General features: G+C 46.6%; 1 long non-coding RNA gene across 1 annotated transcript; it reads right to left on the minus strand.

Annotated features, from left to right (window-relative positions):
• Positions 1 to 1,243: 1,243 nt before the first annotated feature.
• LOC129393185 (uncharacterized) lies at positions 1,244 to 6,625 on the minus strand. Its single transcript, XR_008619888.1, has 2 exons — positions 5,126 to 6,625; positions 1,244 to 2,189 (listed from the first exon to the last, which is right to left on the minus strand). It is a non-coding gene; the product is annotated as an uncharacterized LOC129393185 (long non-coding RNA).
• Positions 6,626 to 12,090: the final 5,465 nt, after the last annotated feature.

Genomic DNA, 12,090 nt, shown 5'->3' on the forward strand with positions numbered 1-12,090 from the left:
GGGAGCCAGGACAGCCAGCTCGCAGGCTGGCAGGACCATCCAATGGCCCTGTATGACAGCAGCCCTTCAAAGAGGGTCTGAAGACCAAATTAGATTCTCGCTTTGGGGAATTTGAACTGGAGATACAGGGAGATGTTTCTCACGTAGGGGAGGAGGAAGAAATAGTAAACAAACAAAAGAGATAAAACCACAGAGGTTTAGAGGAAAGCTGAGTTATCTCTTGGCAGAGCAGGCGCTCCAGTGAATATCCATCCATAAACTCCCAACGCCCAGGGAGGACGGGACAACCAGAGGTGACCACGGTGTGTGCCAGTTGTCCTTGTTCAAAGCCTCTGCTCCTCCCTCAGCTAGATTTTGCTGTTTAATGCTCCTCTGTTGTCAATTTTATTTTTAGTTTCTGGGGCAAACTGGCTGAGGAGGGAGCAGGCTAAGCAGGCCCATGCTGAGAGCATTGCAGGATGTGTCAGGTCTGCCGTTGGCTCCTTGAGCTTTGAAGAGCTTAGGAAAGTGAGCCTTGCTTTCAGGGGCTCCGTGAGGGCCTTGAATCCTAGAAACACCATGAGATCTGATTGATGCTGGGGCTGGTGCACCCTCAGGCCAGGGTCTCGGGGACCACAGAGCAGCCCAGGCTGGCCTCTCCATGGCTGGGACCACATCGTCTTCCTGTCAAATCCCTTCAGTAGACCCACACAGGCTTCAGTAGTTTCAGACTTCCCAGTCACTTGTCACCCTAGTCTCCCATCGACCTGTTCACTAGTTGTTACCCATGTTCTGGACACAGAGTGGCCATCCTGTCCCTCGACTCCCCCTGTGAGGCCTGGCAGTAAGGCCAGGTTCCTGAGGGCCTGCTTGCTTCATGGTCACAACAGCTGCAGAGGAAGACCTACCAACCCGATGTGAGCTGAGACACGTCCTGCAAACAAAACAGCCTGCCCCACCCAACTCGCCTGTTCCTACTTCTAAGCTCTGATCTTCATGTGTCTTAGTCAGCTTAGACTGCCATGATGAGGTACCACAGATAGGGAGCTTAAACAATAGACATTTATATCTCACATTCTGTAGGCAGGGATTCAGTTTCTGATGAGGGCTCTCTTCCTGACTTGCAGACTGCCACCTTCTCGCTATGACCTTGCAAGACCTTTCCTTTGTATGTGTTCTTGGAGAGAAATAATTAGCTTTGGTGTCTTTTGTCTTTCTTTCTTTGTCTTTCTTTCCTTGTTTTTCTTTTTTCTTTCTTTCTTTCTTTCTTTTTCTTTCTTTCTTTCTTTCTTTCTCTTTCTTCTTTCTTCTTTCTCTTTCTCTTTCTCTCTTTCTTTTTCTTTCTCTTTCTCTCTCTCTTTCTTCTTTCTTTCTCTCTCTTTCTTTTTTTTTTTTTGACAGAGTCTTGCTCTGTCACCCAGGGTGGAGTGCAGTGGCACCATCTCAGCTCACTGCAAGCTCCACCTCCCGGGTTCACGCCATTCTCCCACCTTAGCCTCCCGAGTAGCTGGGACTACAGGCACGCACCACCATGCTTGGCTAATTTTGTTTTTGTATTTTTAGTAAAGACGGGGTTTCACTGTGTTAGCCAGGATGGTCTCAATCTCCTGACGTTGTGATCTGCCCTCCTTGGCCTCCCAAAGTGCTGGGATTACAGGCATGAGCCACCATGCCCAGCCAGTTTCTTTCTTTCTTAAAAAGTTTTTGTAGAGATGGGGTCTTACTATATTGCCCAGGCTGGTCTCAAACTCCTGGGTTTGAACAATCCTCCTGCCTCAGTTTCTCAAAGTGCTGGGATTATAGGTGAGAGCCACTGCACCTGGCCTGTCTTTTCTTCTTTTCTTTTTCTTTTTGTTTTCTTTCTGGCATCTCTTCTTTTAAGAACACTAATCCTATTGGTTCAGGGCCACACCCCGATGACACATGTAACCTCCACTACCCACTTAGAGGCCCTATCTGCCAATGCAGCCACACTGGAGGTTATGGCTTCAACATATGAACTTGGGGAAACACAATAAAGTCTGCAGCACCTTGAAAGCAGTAGTCACACCTGATTCAGCTTTTCATTCCCTCATCAGAGCACAGTTTCGACATACCATAGTGTCCAATAAATGTGAATTCAGGGGAATCTTGAATGAAATGGCAGAGCTGGTATTTTAACCCAGGTCTTTGAATCAACAAATGAAGTGCTGGACGTCATAGCTGGGCACCTACAGGGAATTAAAGAAAGAATACACCATGGTTTGCCCACTGGGAGGATAACCTTGTTCCGGTGACAGGACATACAATTGATACAAATTATATCACACCATGTGGAGTGGGCTGGTGAGGAGGTGAGGAAGGGGGTCCAGAAAGGATGGGAAGTGAGCTGGCCCTAAGAGGCTGGTTTGCTTTGGGGTTCCAGGAGTAGCAAGGAGAGGCAGGAAGGGCAACTCCAGCCAGAAAACCCAGGATCTGAGATTGAGGTCTGAGTTTCAGCATGGAGGTCTAGGATGGGATGAAAGTTCAAGAAAAATTGGGGCTTTGGCAGAGCTTTGGAAGGTCTGAACCAAAAGATGGCATTGAAAATAACCTTGCAGGGTGGGTGCGGTGGCTTATGCCTGTAAACCCAGCACTTTGGGAGGCCGAGGTGGGCGGATCACGAGGTCAGGAGATTGAGACCATCCTGGCTAACACAATGAAACCACATCTCTACTAAAAATACAAAAAAAATTAGCCGGGGGTGATGGCGGGCGCCTGTAGTCACAGCTACTCCGGAGGCTGAGGCAGGAGAATGGCGTGAACCTGGGAGGTGGAGCTTGCGGTGAGCAGAGATCGCACCACTGCACTCCAGCCTGGGTGACAGAGTGAGAGTCCGTCTCAAAAAAAACAAAAACAAAAACAAAAAAAAGAAAATAACCTTGCCAACCTGTAACATATAACATCAATCAAACAATAGTTCTGATCTTTTAACCAACCATTTAAAAGTTAATAGAGACTGGGCATGGTGGCTCATGCCTGTCATCCCAGTGCTTTGGGAGGCTGAGGTGGGAGGGTCACTTGAGCTCAGGGTTTGAGACCAGCCTGGGCAACATAGTAAGACCTTGTCTCTACAAAAATAAAACTTAAAAAAATTAGCCAGGACCCAGTGCTGTGGCTCACGCCTGTAACCCCAACACTCTGGGAGTCCGAGGCAGGTGGATCACTTGAGGTCAGGAGTTCGAGACCAGACTGGCTAACATGATGAAACCCCGTCTCTACTAAAAATACAAAAAAATTAGCCTGGTGTGGTGGCTCATGCCTGTAATTTTAGCTACTCAGGAGGTTGAGGCAGCAGAATCACTTGAACCCGGGAGGCTGAGGTTGCTGTGAGCCAAGATCATGCCACTGCACTCCAGCCTGGGCAACAGAGCGAGACTCCTCAAAAAAAAAAAAAAAATTAGCCAGGCTTGATGGCACTTGCCTGTCATCTCAGCTACTTGGAAGGCTGAGGCAGGAGGATTACTTGATTACTTGAGCCCAGGAGTTAGAGGCTGCAGTGAGCTATGATCATACCACTATACTCCAGCCTGGGTGACAGAGTGAGACTCTGTCTCTAAAAAAAGAAAAAGAGTTAATAAAAAATGTAATCCTTCCTCAGTAAAAAGATTGTTTTAAGGCTATGATAATTAATAAACAACTTAGGAAATATTTTTGTTTTTTTAACCATATGGATTATGGATGCGGTTGTGCAGAAATACTGCCATTTCAAAATTAAAATTGCTTCCAATATTCATGATGAAATTGTAAGTGAATTATTCATACAACTAAGTATATCTTTTCCTATTTTCTCAATGAGTATACTGGATTGTTTAACATCTACAATTATGCTTCATGTTTCAACTTGCACTTAGTTTTTCCATAATTATTTATTGTTTGGAACAAGCAAACTCGGAGAAGTTTAAAGTTTGCTTTTTAAAGATCAAACACGACTCCAGGATTTTCACATATATTTCAGGAGAAAACTCTTAGAATACTGTATTTTTCAAAAACAAGTAACATGAAAGATAGCGTGTTTGACTGTGTGCAACTCCTTAGCAAAACTGTGGGAAACCACACCCGCTCTTGAGAAAATATTCAGAGTGTGCAAAAATGAACTGCTCTTTAAATGTTAAGAAATGCAAAACTTAAAGGCCACTATCCTCCCATCCTCCACTGTCTACAATGTGTCACCATATCCGCCCCTCCAGCATCGCCGCCATGGGTCTGCCCATGAAGATGGTGGTGTTGGAAAACTACCTCTGAGACATTTAGAGTTTGTAATGGAAATTTTAATAAGCCAGTAGCTTAGGGAGCATGGGCATTTTAGAAAGCCATTCTCCAGCTCCTCCTCCTGAGTGTGTGTGTAGTCTCTGACTTCCTGAAATGATATGACAGGAGGCCACTTTTTAACTTGTACCTTAAGATAATCCTTTTGATGATGTTACACAACTTTCCAAATTTTGTTGATTGGTTGGTACCTTCATTCTTTTATTTATTCTTTCAACATTGGAGTGCATATCATCACCCCAACTTCGGTTTTTTACATTTTAATTTGTATTGTTTTTAATTTATTTTGAGGCAATGTCTCACTATGTTGCCCAGGCTGGAGTACAGGGACGTGATCATAGCTCACTGCAGCCTCAGCCTCCTGGGCTGAAGCAATCCTCTCACCTCAGCCTCCCAAGTAGCTGGGACCACAGGTGCGCACCACCACACCTGGCTAATTTTTTTAGTTTTTGTAGAGACGGGGTCTCACTATGTTGCCCAGGCTTGTCTTGAACTCCTGGGCTCAAGCAATCCTCCCACTCCTGGGCTCACTTCAACCTCCCAAAGTGCTGGGCGAGGGAGTCGCTGGGCAAAAGAGGCACTGGGCTCAGCCATCACCCCAACTTTTGGCATATATAGGGGATAGGAAAGCAGCTACTAGGACTCTAATAGTCAAACTAAAACTCCCCTCAGACTTGAGTTTAGCAAGCGATTTTGGATCGAATGCGTTGCACGCTCATTTTTCATCAGATGCACTCTTGCTTCCACACTTCCCCCTCATTCAAATCAGCATAGGGTGGCCCGGCTAGCCTTCTGCACTTCCTCTTTCTTTCTCTCCATTTGGGTAATGTTAAAATAAATGATGTGTGTATGGCTTTACCTTTCGGAGATTTTTTGGGAACAAAACCTCTCTGGAGGGCAAAGGCAGCATAAGATAAAGTGAAGGCCGGCTGACTGCAGTTGAAACTCTGGCTTTTGCCTGGTTTGCCTGTGCGTTCTTCCATGAGGTTCAGAGCCTCTGATTTCTCCAGCTCTTCAAAGAGAAAGAGCATGATACTTACAAGTCCTTTTGCCTAATGGAAGAGAAAGAGATTGAGCATGCTTGAGTTTCATAGGAAGCTAAATGTTCAGCGTTTCAAGGAAGCTAAAATTCTAGTTCCACTTTCCAATTACTGGAATTTTATTTTTATTTTTATTTTATTTTTTCAGAGTCTTGCTCTGTCGCCCAGGCTGGAGTACAGTGGTATGATCTCAGCTCACTGCAACCTCTGCCTCCCGGGTTCAACCAATTCCTCTAGCTGGGATTACAGGTACCTGCCACCACGTCTGGCTAATTTTTGTATTTTTAGTAGAGACGGGGTTTTGCCATGTTGGTCAAGCTGGCCTTGAACTCCTGACCTCCAGTGATCCACCAGCTTCAGCCTCCCAAAGTGCTCGGATTACAGGCATGAGCCACCATGCCTGGCCAAAAATTTCTTAATTTTTGGATGAGTAAAGGAGAGAATACTGAGCTGATGAGTGTGGATAAAAAATGCTGGCTTGGAATTACCACCCGCAGGTCAGCCTGCCTTGTTGTTTTACATCCTGCCCGGGCATTCACACTTCCTAAATGGGCCCTAGCTCTGACTTGCCACCTTGAATTTGGACCATTAAGTCAGGGCCATTTCATTCCTGGCTCTGCACTGCTTGCTCTTCAGTTTATTCCTGTGTGACATCTTGTGTTTGGCTCTGATTCTGTATTTCACAACCTGACAATGGTTCCTTTCTCCTGAACTTCTAGCCTATAATTTTCCCTTGCTCTTCTAGATTCTCAGCCTTGGTTTCAGACAGACCAGGGCTGAGAAGCGTAAATGGGTCCTTAGGGAGTATGTGGTCCTGAACTCCTGTACCAGTGGCTCCTGGACACCGCCAGGCGGATGCAGTTGGTCTCTCAGGCTCAAGTCTCATTTCTTCCAGGCGAGCGACTACTTAAGTGTTTGTGCCTGGTCACAGGCTGCCCGGGGTCACCAATGAGCCTTTGGATGGGCACTCGAATATCCAGCATTATCAGCAGAAACCTGGGTAGGAAGAACTTGTCCAGGAGGCAGCAGACTACCTACCTCTTGCCTGGTGGCATCAGTCTGTGAAGGTCATCTTTCTGTTTCCAGATTAGCATCAAGACTTGAGAAGCATAGGGCCGGGTGCAGTGGCCCACACCTGTAATCGCAGTGCTTTGGGAGGCTGAGGCAAGAGGATCACTTGAGATCAGGAGTTTGAGACCAGTTTGGGCAACACAGTGAGACCCTGTCTTTCCAAAAATATTTTTGAAAAGTAGCCAGGTGTGGTGGCGTGCCCATGTCGTCCCAGCTGCTTGGGAGGCTGAGGTGGGAAGATTGCTTGAGCCCAGGAGTTTGAGGCTGCAGTGAGTTGTGATCGTGCGTCTGCACTCCAGCCTGGGTGGCAGAGCAAGACCTTGTCTCTCAAAAAATTATGTATATATATATAGAGAGAGAAAGAGAGATGGAGTCTTGCTCTGTCACCCAGGCTGGAGTGCAATGGCACGATCTTGGCTCACTGCCATCTTCACCTCCTGGGTTCAAGCACTTCTCCTGTCTCAGCCTCCAGAGTAGCTGGGATTACAGGCACATGCTACCATGCACAGCTAATTTTTTTTTTGTATTTTTAGTAGAGACAGGTTTCACCATGTTGACCAGGCTAGTTTCAAACTCCTGACCTCAGGTGATCTGCCTGCCTTGGCCTCCCAAAATGCTGGGATTACAGGTGTGAGCAACTTCACCTGGCCAATAAAAAATAAATTTAAAAAAGAGTTGTGGACTGGGCGTAGTGGCTCATCCCCGTAATCCCAACAGTTTGGGAGGCCGAGGAGGGTGGATCACCTGAGGTCACAAGTTCGAGACCAGCCTGGCCAACATGGCGAAACCCCGTCTCTACTAAAAATACAAAAATTAGCTGGCCATGGTGGCGGGGGCCTGTAATCCCAGCTACTCGGGAGGCTGAGGCAGGAGAATCGCTGGAACCCGGGAGACGGGGGTTGCAGTGAAGCGAGATCGCTCCATTGCACCACTCCAGCCTGGGTGACAGAGTAAAACTCCATCTCAAAAGAAAACAAGAATGTTGTGAACAATGGCTCTCCTTGCTTGTGGCACTCCAGGCCTTATGTTTACACAAAGAAGGGGTGGTCCTGAGTCCGCATCTGCCCCTTCCCAGTCCTGGCATCCTGGACTCTGTTACAGAGAATATGCCACCTCCACACCCCAGGTCTCTAGAGTCCCAGAAGACTTTTAACTGAGCTTTACAAAATAATGTCCCCCCACCCGATAGTGGCTCCATGATCGGTGTCCATCCCAACATGACATAAAAAGCTGGAGCGCTTCTGGCCGGGCACGGTGGCTCATGCCTGTAATCCCAGCACTTCGGAAGGCCGAGGTGCGCAGATCACCTGAGGTCAGGAGTTCAAGACCAGCATGACCAACATGGAGAAACCCCGTCTCTACTAAAAAAAAATACAAAAATTAGCCAGGCATGGTGGCGCATGCCTGTAATCCCAGCTACTTGGGAGGCTGAGGCAGGAGAATCGCTTGAACCTGGGAGGCAGAGGTGCAGTGAGCCAAGATAGTGCCATTGCACTCTAGCCTGGGCAACAAAAGCAAAACTCCGTCTCAAAAAAAAAAAAAAAAAAAAGCTGGAGCGGTTCTAACCTTCTCCTCTCTCTCAGTCCCATGGTGCCCACTGTGGCCAGGAATCTTTGGCCTGGAATTTCCTGCTCCCAGCCCACCATGCTTAATGGGTGGTTTGGACGTGGAGGCTGGAGAATATTTTAGTATCTCCCTGGAGTTGGTTACTTCAGAACAGGCCTCTGTGCTCCCAGGGCAGAGATCTAGCATTGCAGCTGCCATGGGGACTTATGTTTTTCGCTACTGTTGTTGACTGGCAGTGGCTACACTTAGGATGCTCGTAGGCAGACAGCTCCTGCCCCAAGATGAGGTTCTGCCATTTCATGGACAGGACCACTCCTGCCTACGTCTCCCCTTCTGACTCACAGCAGTGGCCTCCTCGCTGGTCTCGTTTCTCTCAATGCTCATGGTCACTTTGCTTCATGGATCTTGTAGCCCTTTATTGCTATGTGGTTGTTTTGTTTTGTGGGGGGTTTTTTTTTTCATAGCTAACAGGCCCCATCCATAGGTTTCACTCACTTTATTTTTATTTATTTATTTTGAGACAAGGTCTTGCTCTGTTACTCAGGCTGGAGTGCAGTGGTGCCATCAAAGTTCACTGCAGTCTTGAACGCCTGAGCTTAAGTGATCCTCCTGCTTCAGCCTCCTGAGTAGCTAGGAGTACAGGTGCATGCCACCATGCCCAGCTAATTAAAAAAAAAAAAAGTATTCCATTTTCCCCAGGCTGGTCTCAAACTCCTGGGCTGAAGCCATCCTTCTGCCTATGCCTTCTAGTGTGCTGGGATTACATGCATGAGACACTGCACCCAGCCCGTTTCCCTAACTTTAAATACTGCAGAGAAAGACTGGGGTATGGGTCTCCATTCTTTCAATGGGCCAGAACCTTAAGTAGATTACACCTTTCCCTGGGAAGACAATTTTGTCAAGCCAAAGATAATAGGTCATAGTAGACTTTTCTCTTAGGACAGTAGATGCTACATGACTTACATTTTTGCAACGTAAATGGTTCTTCCAAGAATTGAAGAACTCTAGGTCTAAATTAGATCTCTACCTGTAGTCATTACAGTAAGTAGGAAATGTACGTAAGTTTGGGTTCTGCTCCATCAATCACATCTATACATCCACAGAATGCGTTTCCCTCTACTGATTACCAGAGACAGAGATCTGAGTCTCATCCCAGCATTTGTGAGCTCTATATTCCTAAGTCTTATTTTCAAATCCTCAATCTCTCTCTCTCTCTTTTTTTCTTTTTTGAGATAGCCTTTCACTCGTTGCCCATGCTGGAATACAGTGGAGCAATCATGGCTCACTGCAGCCTCAACCTCCTGGGTTCAAGCCATCCTCCCAGCTCAGCCTCCCAGTAACTGGGACCACAGAGGCATGCCACCATGTCCAGCTAATTTAAAAATTTTGTTGTAGAGATGGGGGTCTCACTATGTTGCCCAGGCTGGTCTTGAAATCCTGGGCTCAAGTAATTCTCCTGCCTTGGTCATAGTGCTGGGATTACAGGTGTGAACCACTGTACCCAGCCCCTCTCTCTTTTACAAGGAAGAGAGTGCTCTTTGTGTCTGGCTGTGAAAAGAATAATTCCTTTGAGCTATGGGTAATTAGAGATGAGGAGAGAAGGTTTATTTCATCAACACTTTGTCAATTACCTGTTGTACTGATAGCTCAAATCACACCTCACTTTCTTTTTAAATAACCAGGGCAGGGTGAGCTGTCACAGAGCACTTTCTGCACACCTCCATTATGGTATTCCTGAGTTGCCACACATTCGGGTGGCTCCTGGGGCTCATGTGAATAATTTCCATTCAGTTTCAGTTCTCCCTCATATACCCAAGTGGCTGAATCAAATGAAGCACTCTTTAATCCCGGGCTTAAAAAAAAAAAAAAAGAAAGAAAGAAAACATCTACTGATGGAGCACATGAACAAAAAGAAAAGAGAAAAACTGCAGATTAGAACATTGATCAATACTAACTTCATACCCCTGGTCCCCCCGTAGAAGATTCTCAAAGGCCAGGCATTTCTCTGTAGGAAAGATTTGGAGGGAGAAGGATGCAATAATGCTGATAACTTTCTTAAGCCAGGACTTGGCTGGCCTGGTGGCTGCACTCTCAGTAGCTCTTTTGTTCTTATGAAAAGACCCAGAAGGGTCAAGGTCAACTTCAAGATATCTGAATAAGGTGTCAGCTGTGGCAGCTGAGTTGGTGCTCAGCTCTCTCATAGACCTCCTCTCCCTGCCCAAGTCCTTAAGAATCTGATATGGTTTGGCTGTGTCCCCACCCAAATTTCATCTTGAATTGTAGCTCCCATAATTCCTCAGGTGGGAGATAATTAAATCATGAAGGCAGTTTCCTCCATACTGTTCTCATGGTAGTGAATAAATCTCAAGAAATCTGATGAATTTTTTTTTTTTTTGAGACATTCTCACTCTGTCACTCAGGCTGGACTGCAGTGACACTATCTTGGCTCACTGCAACCTCCGCCTCCCAGGTTCAAGCAATTCTCCTGCCTCAGTCTCCCAATAGCTGGGATTACAGGTGCCTGCCAGCATGCCCAGCTAATTTTTTGTATTTTTAGTAGAGATGGGGTTTCTTCATGTTGCCCAGGCTGGTCTCCAACTCCTGACCTCAGGTGATCCACCCACTTCGGCATCTCAAAGTGCTGGGATTACAGGCATGAGCCACCATGCTGGACCAGATCTTATGATTTTATAAGGGGTTTCCCCTTTTGCTTGATTTTGATTCTCTCTTATCTGCCACCATGTAAGACGTGGCTTTTGCCTTCTGCCATGATTGTGAGGCCTCCCCAGCCACGTGGAACTGTGAGTCCATTAAACCTCTTTTTCTGTGTAAATTACCCAGTCTTGGGTATGTCTTTATCAGCAGTGTGAAAACGGACCAGTACAGGATTCCACTGGACTTTTTTCCCTAAGGCTGTTACAGCAGATGGGGAAAGATGGCTTGTCTCTTATGACCCCATACATTTTTACATAGGCATACAATCTTTATTTATCCATGCCAGGCCTCAGTGTATCTCTGTATATCTTGCGCTGACCAGCACAGTCCTTGGAATGGCTTGAACTTTTCTATTTGCACCCTGACCATCAGCATGACCATAACAACTTACAATCTGAAATTGCTTCACCTTTTGTGGTTCGAACAAGGTGAGATAATCCCAAACCAAACTTGAAAATTATCCACCACACTTATTGCTAGGACTCCTTGCACGAGTGAGCTGTGAGGACAGAACCCTGTTGTACTTATCTCTGCATCTCCAGGACTTTGTTTTGTGCTTGTGTTAGGCTGTTCTTGTGTTGCTATAAGGACATACCTAAGACTGGGTGATTTATACAGAAAAGAGGCTTAATTGGCTCACGGTTCTGCAGGCTGTATAGGCATGGCACTGGCATCTGCTTGGCTTCTGGGGAGGCCTCAGGGAGCTTTTATTTCTCAGTGGAAGGTGACGTGGTAGCAGTCACATCACATAGCGAGAGTGGAAGCAAGAGAGACAGGACGGGCATGTGCCACACTTATTGATTGATTGAGACAGAGTCTGGCTCTGTCACCTGGGCTGGAGTGCAGTGGTGCAATCATGGCTCATTGCAGTCTCGATCTTCCAGGCTGAAGCAATCCTCCTGCCTCAGCCTCCTGAGTAACTGGGACTATGGGCACATGTCACCATGCCCAGCTAATTTTTATTTATTTATTTATTTATTTATTTATTTATTTATTTATTTTTGAGACGGAGTCTAGCTCTGTCGCCCAGGCTGGAGTGCAGTGGCACGAACTCAACTCAATGCAACCTCCACCTCCCAGGTTCAAGCAATTCTCCTGCCTTAGCCTCCCAAGTAGCTGCGATTACAGGCGCCCGCCTCCACGCCCAGCTAATTTTTGTATTTTTAGTGCAGATGGGATTTCACTGTGATGGCCATGCTGGTCTCAAACTCCTGACCTCGTGATCTGCCTCGGCCTCCCAAAATGCTGGGATTACAAGCGTGAGCCACTGCGCCTGGCCGATTTTTTCAAATTTTTAGTAGAGATGAGGTCTTGCTATGTTGCCCAGGCTGGTCTCAAACTCCTGAGCTCAAGTGATCCACCTGCCTTGGCCTCTCAAAGTGTTGGGATTATAGGCGCGAGCCACTGTGCCTGGTCCATGCACCTTCAAACA

The sequence above is a fragment of the Pan paniscus genome, chromosome 8 (genome assembly GCF_029289425.2).
Source record: "Pan paniscus chromosome 8, NHGRI_mPanPan1-v2.0_pri, whole genome shotgun sequence".
NCBI classification, from domain to species: domain Eukaryota; kingdom Metazoa; phylum Chordata; class Mammalia; order Primates; family Hominidae; genus Pan; species Pan paniscus.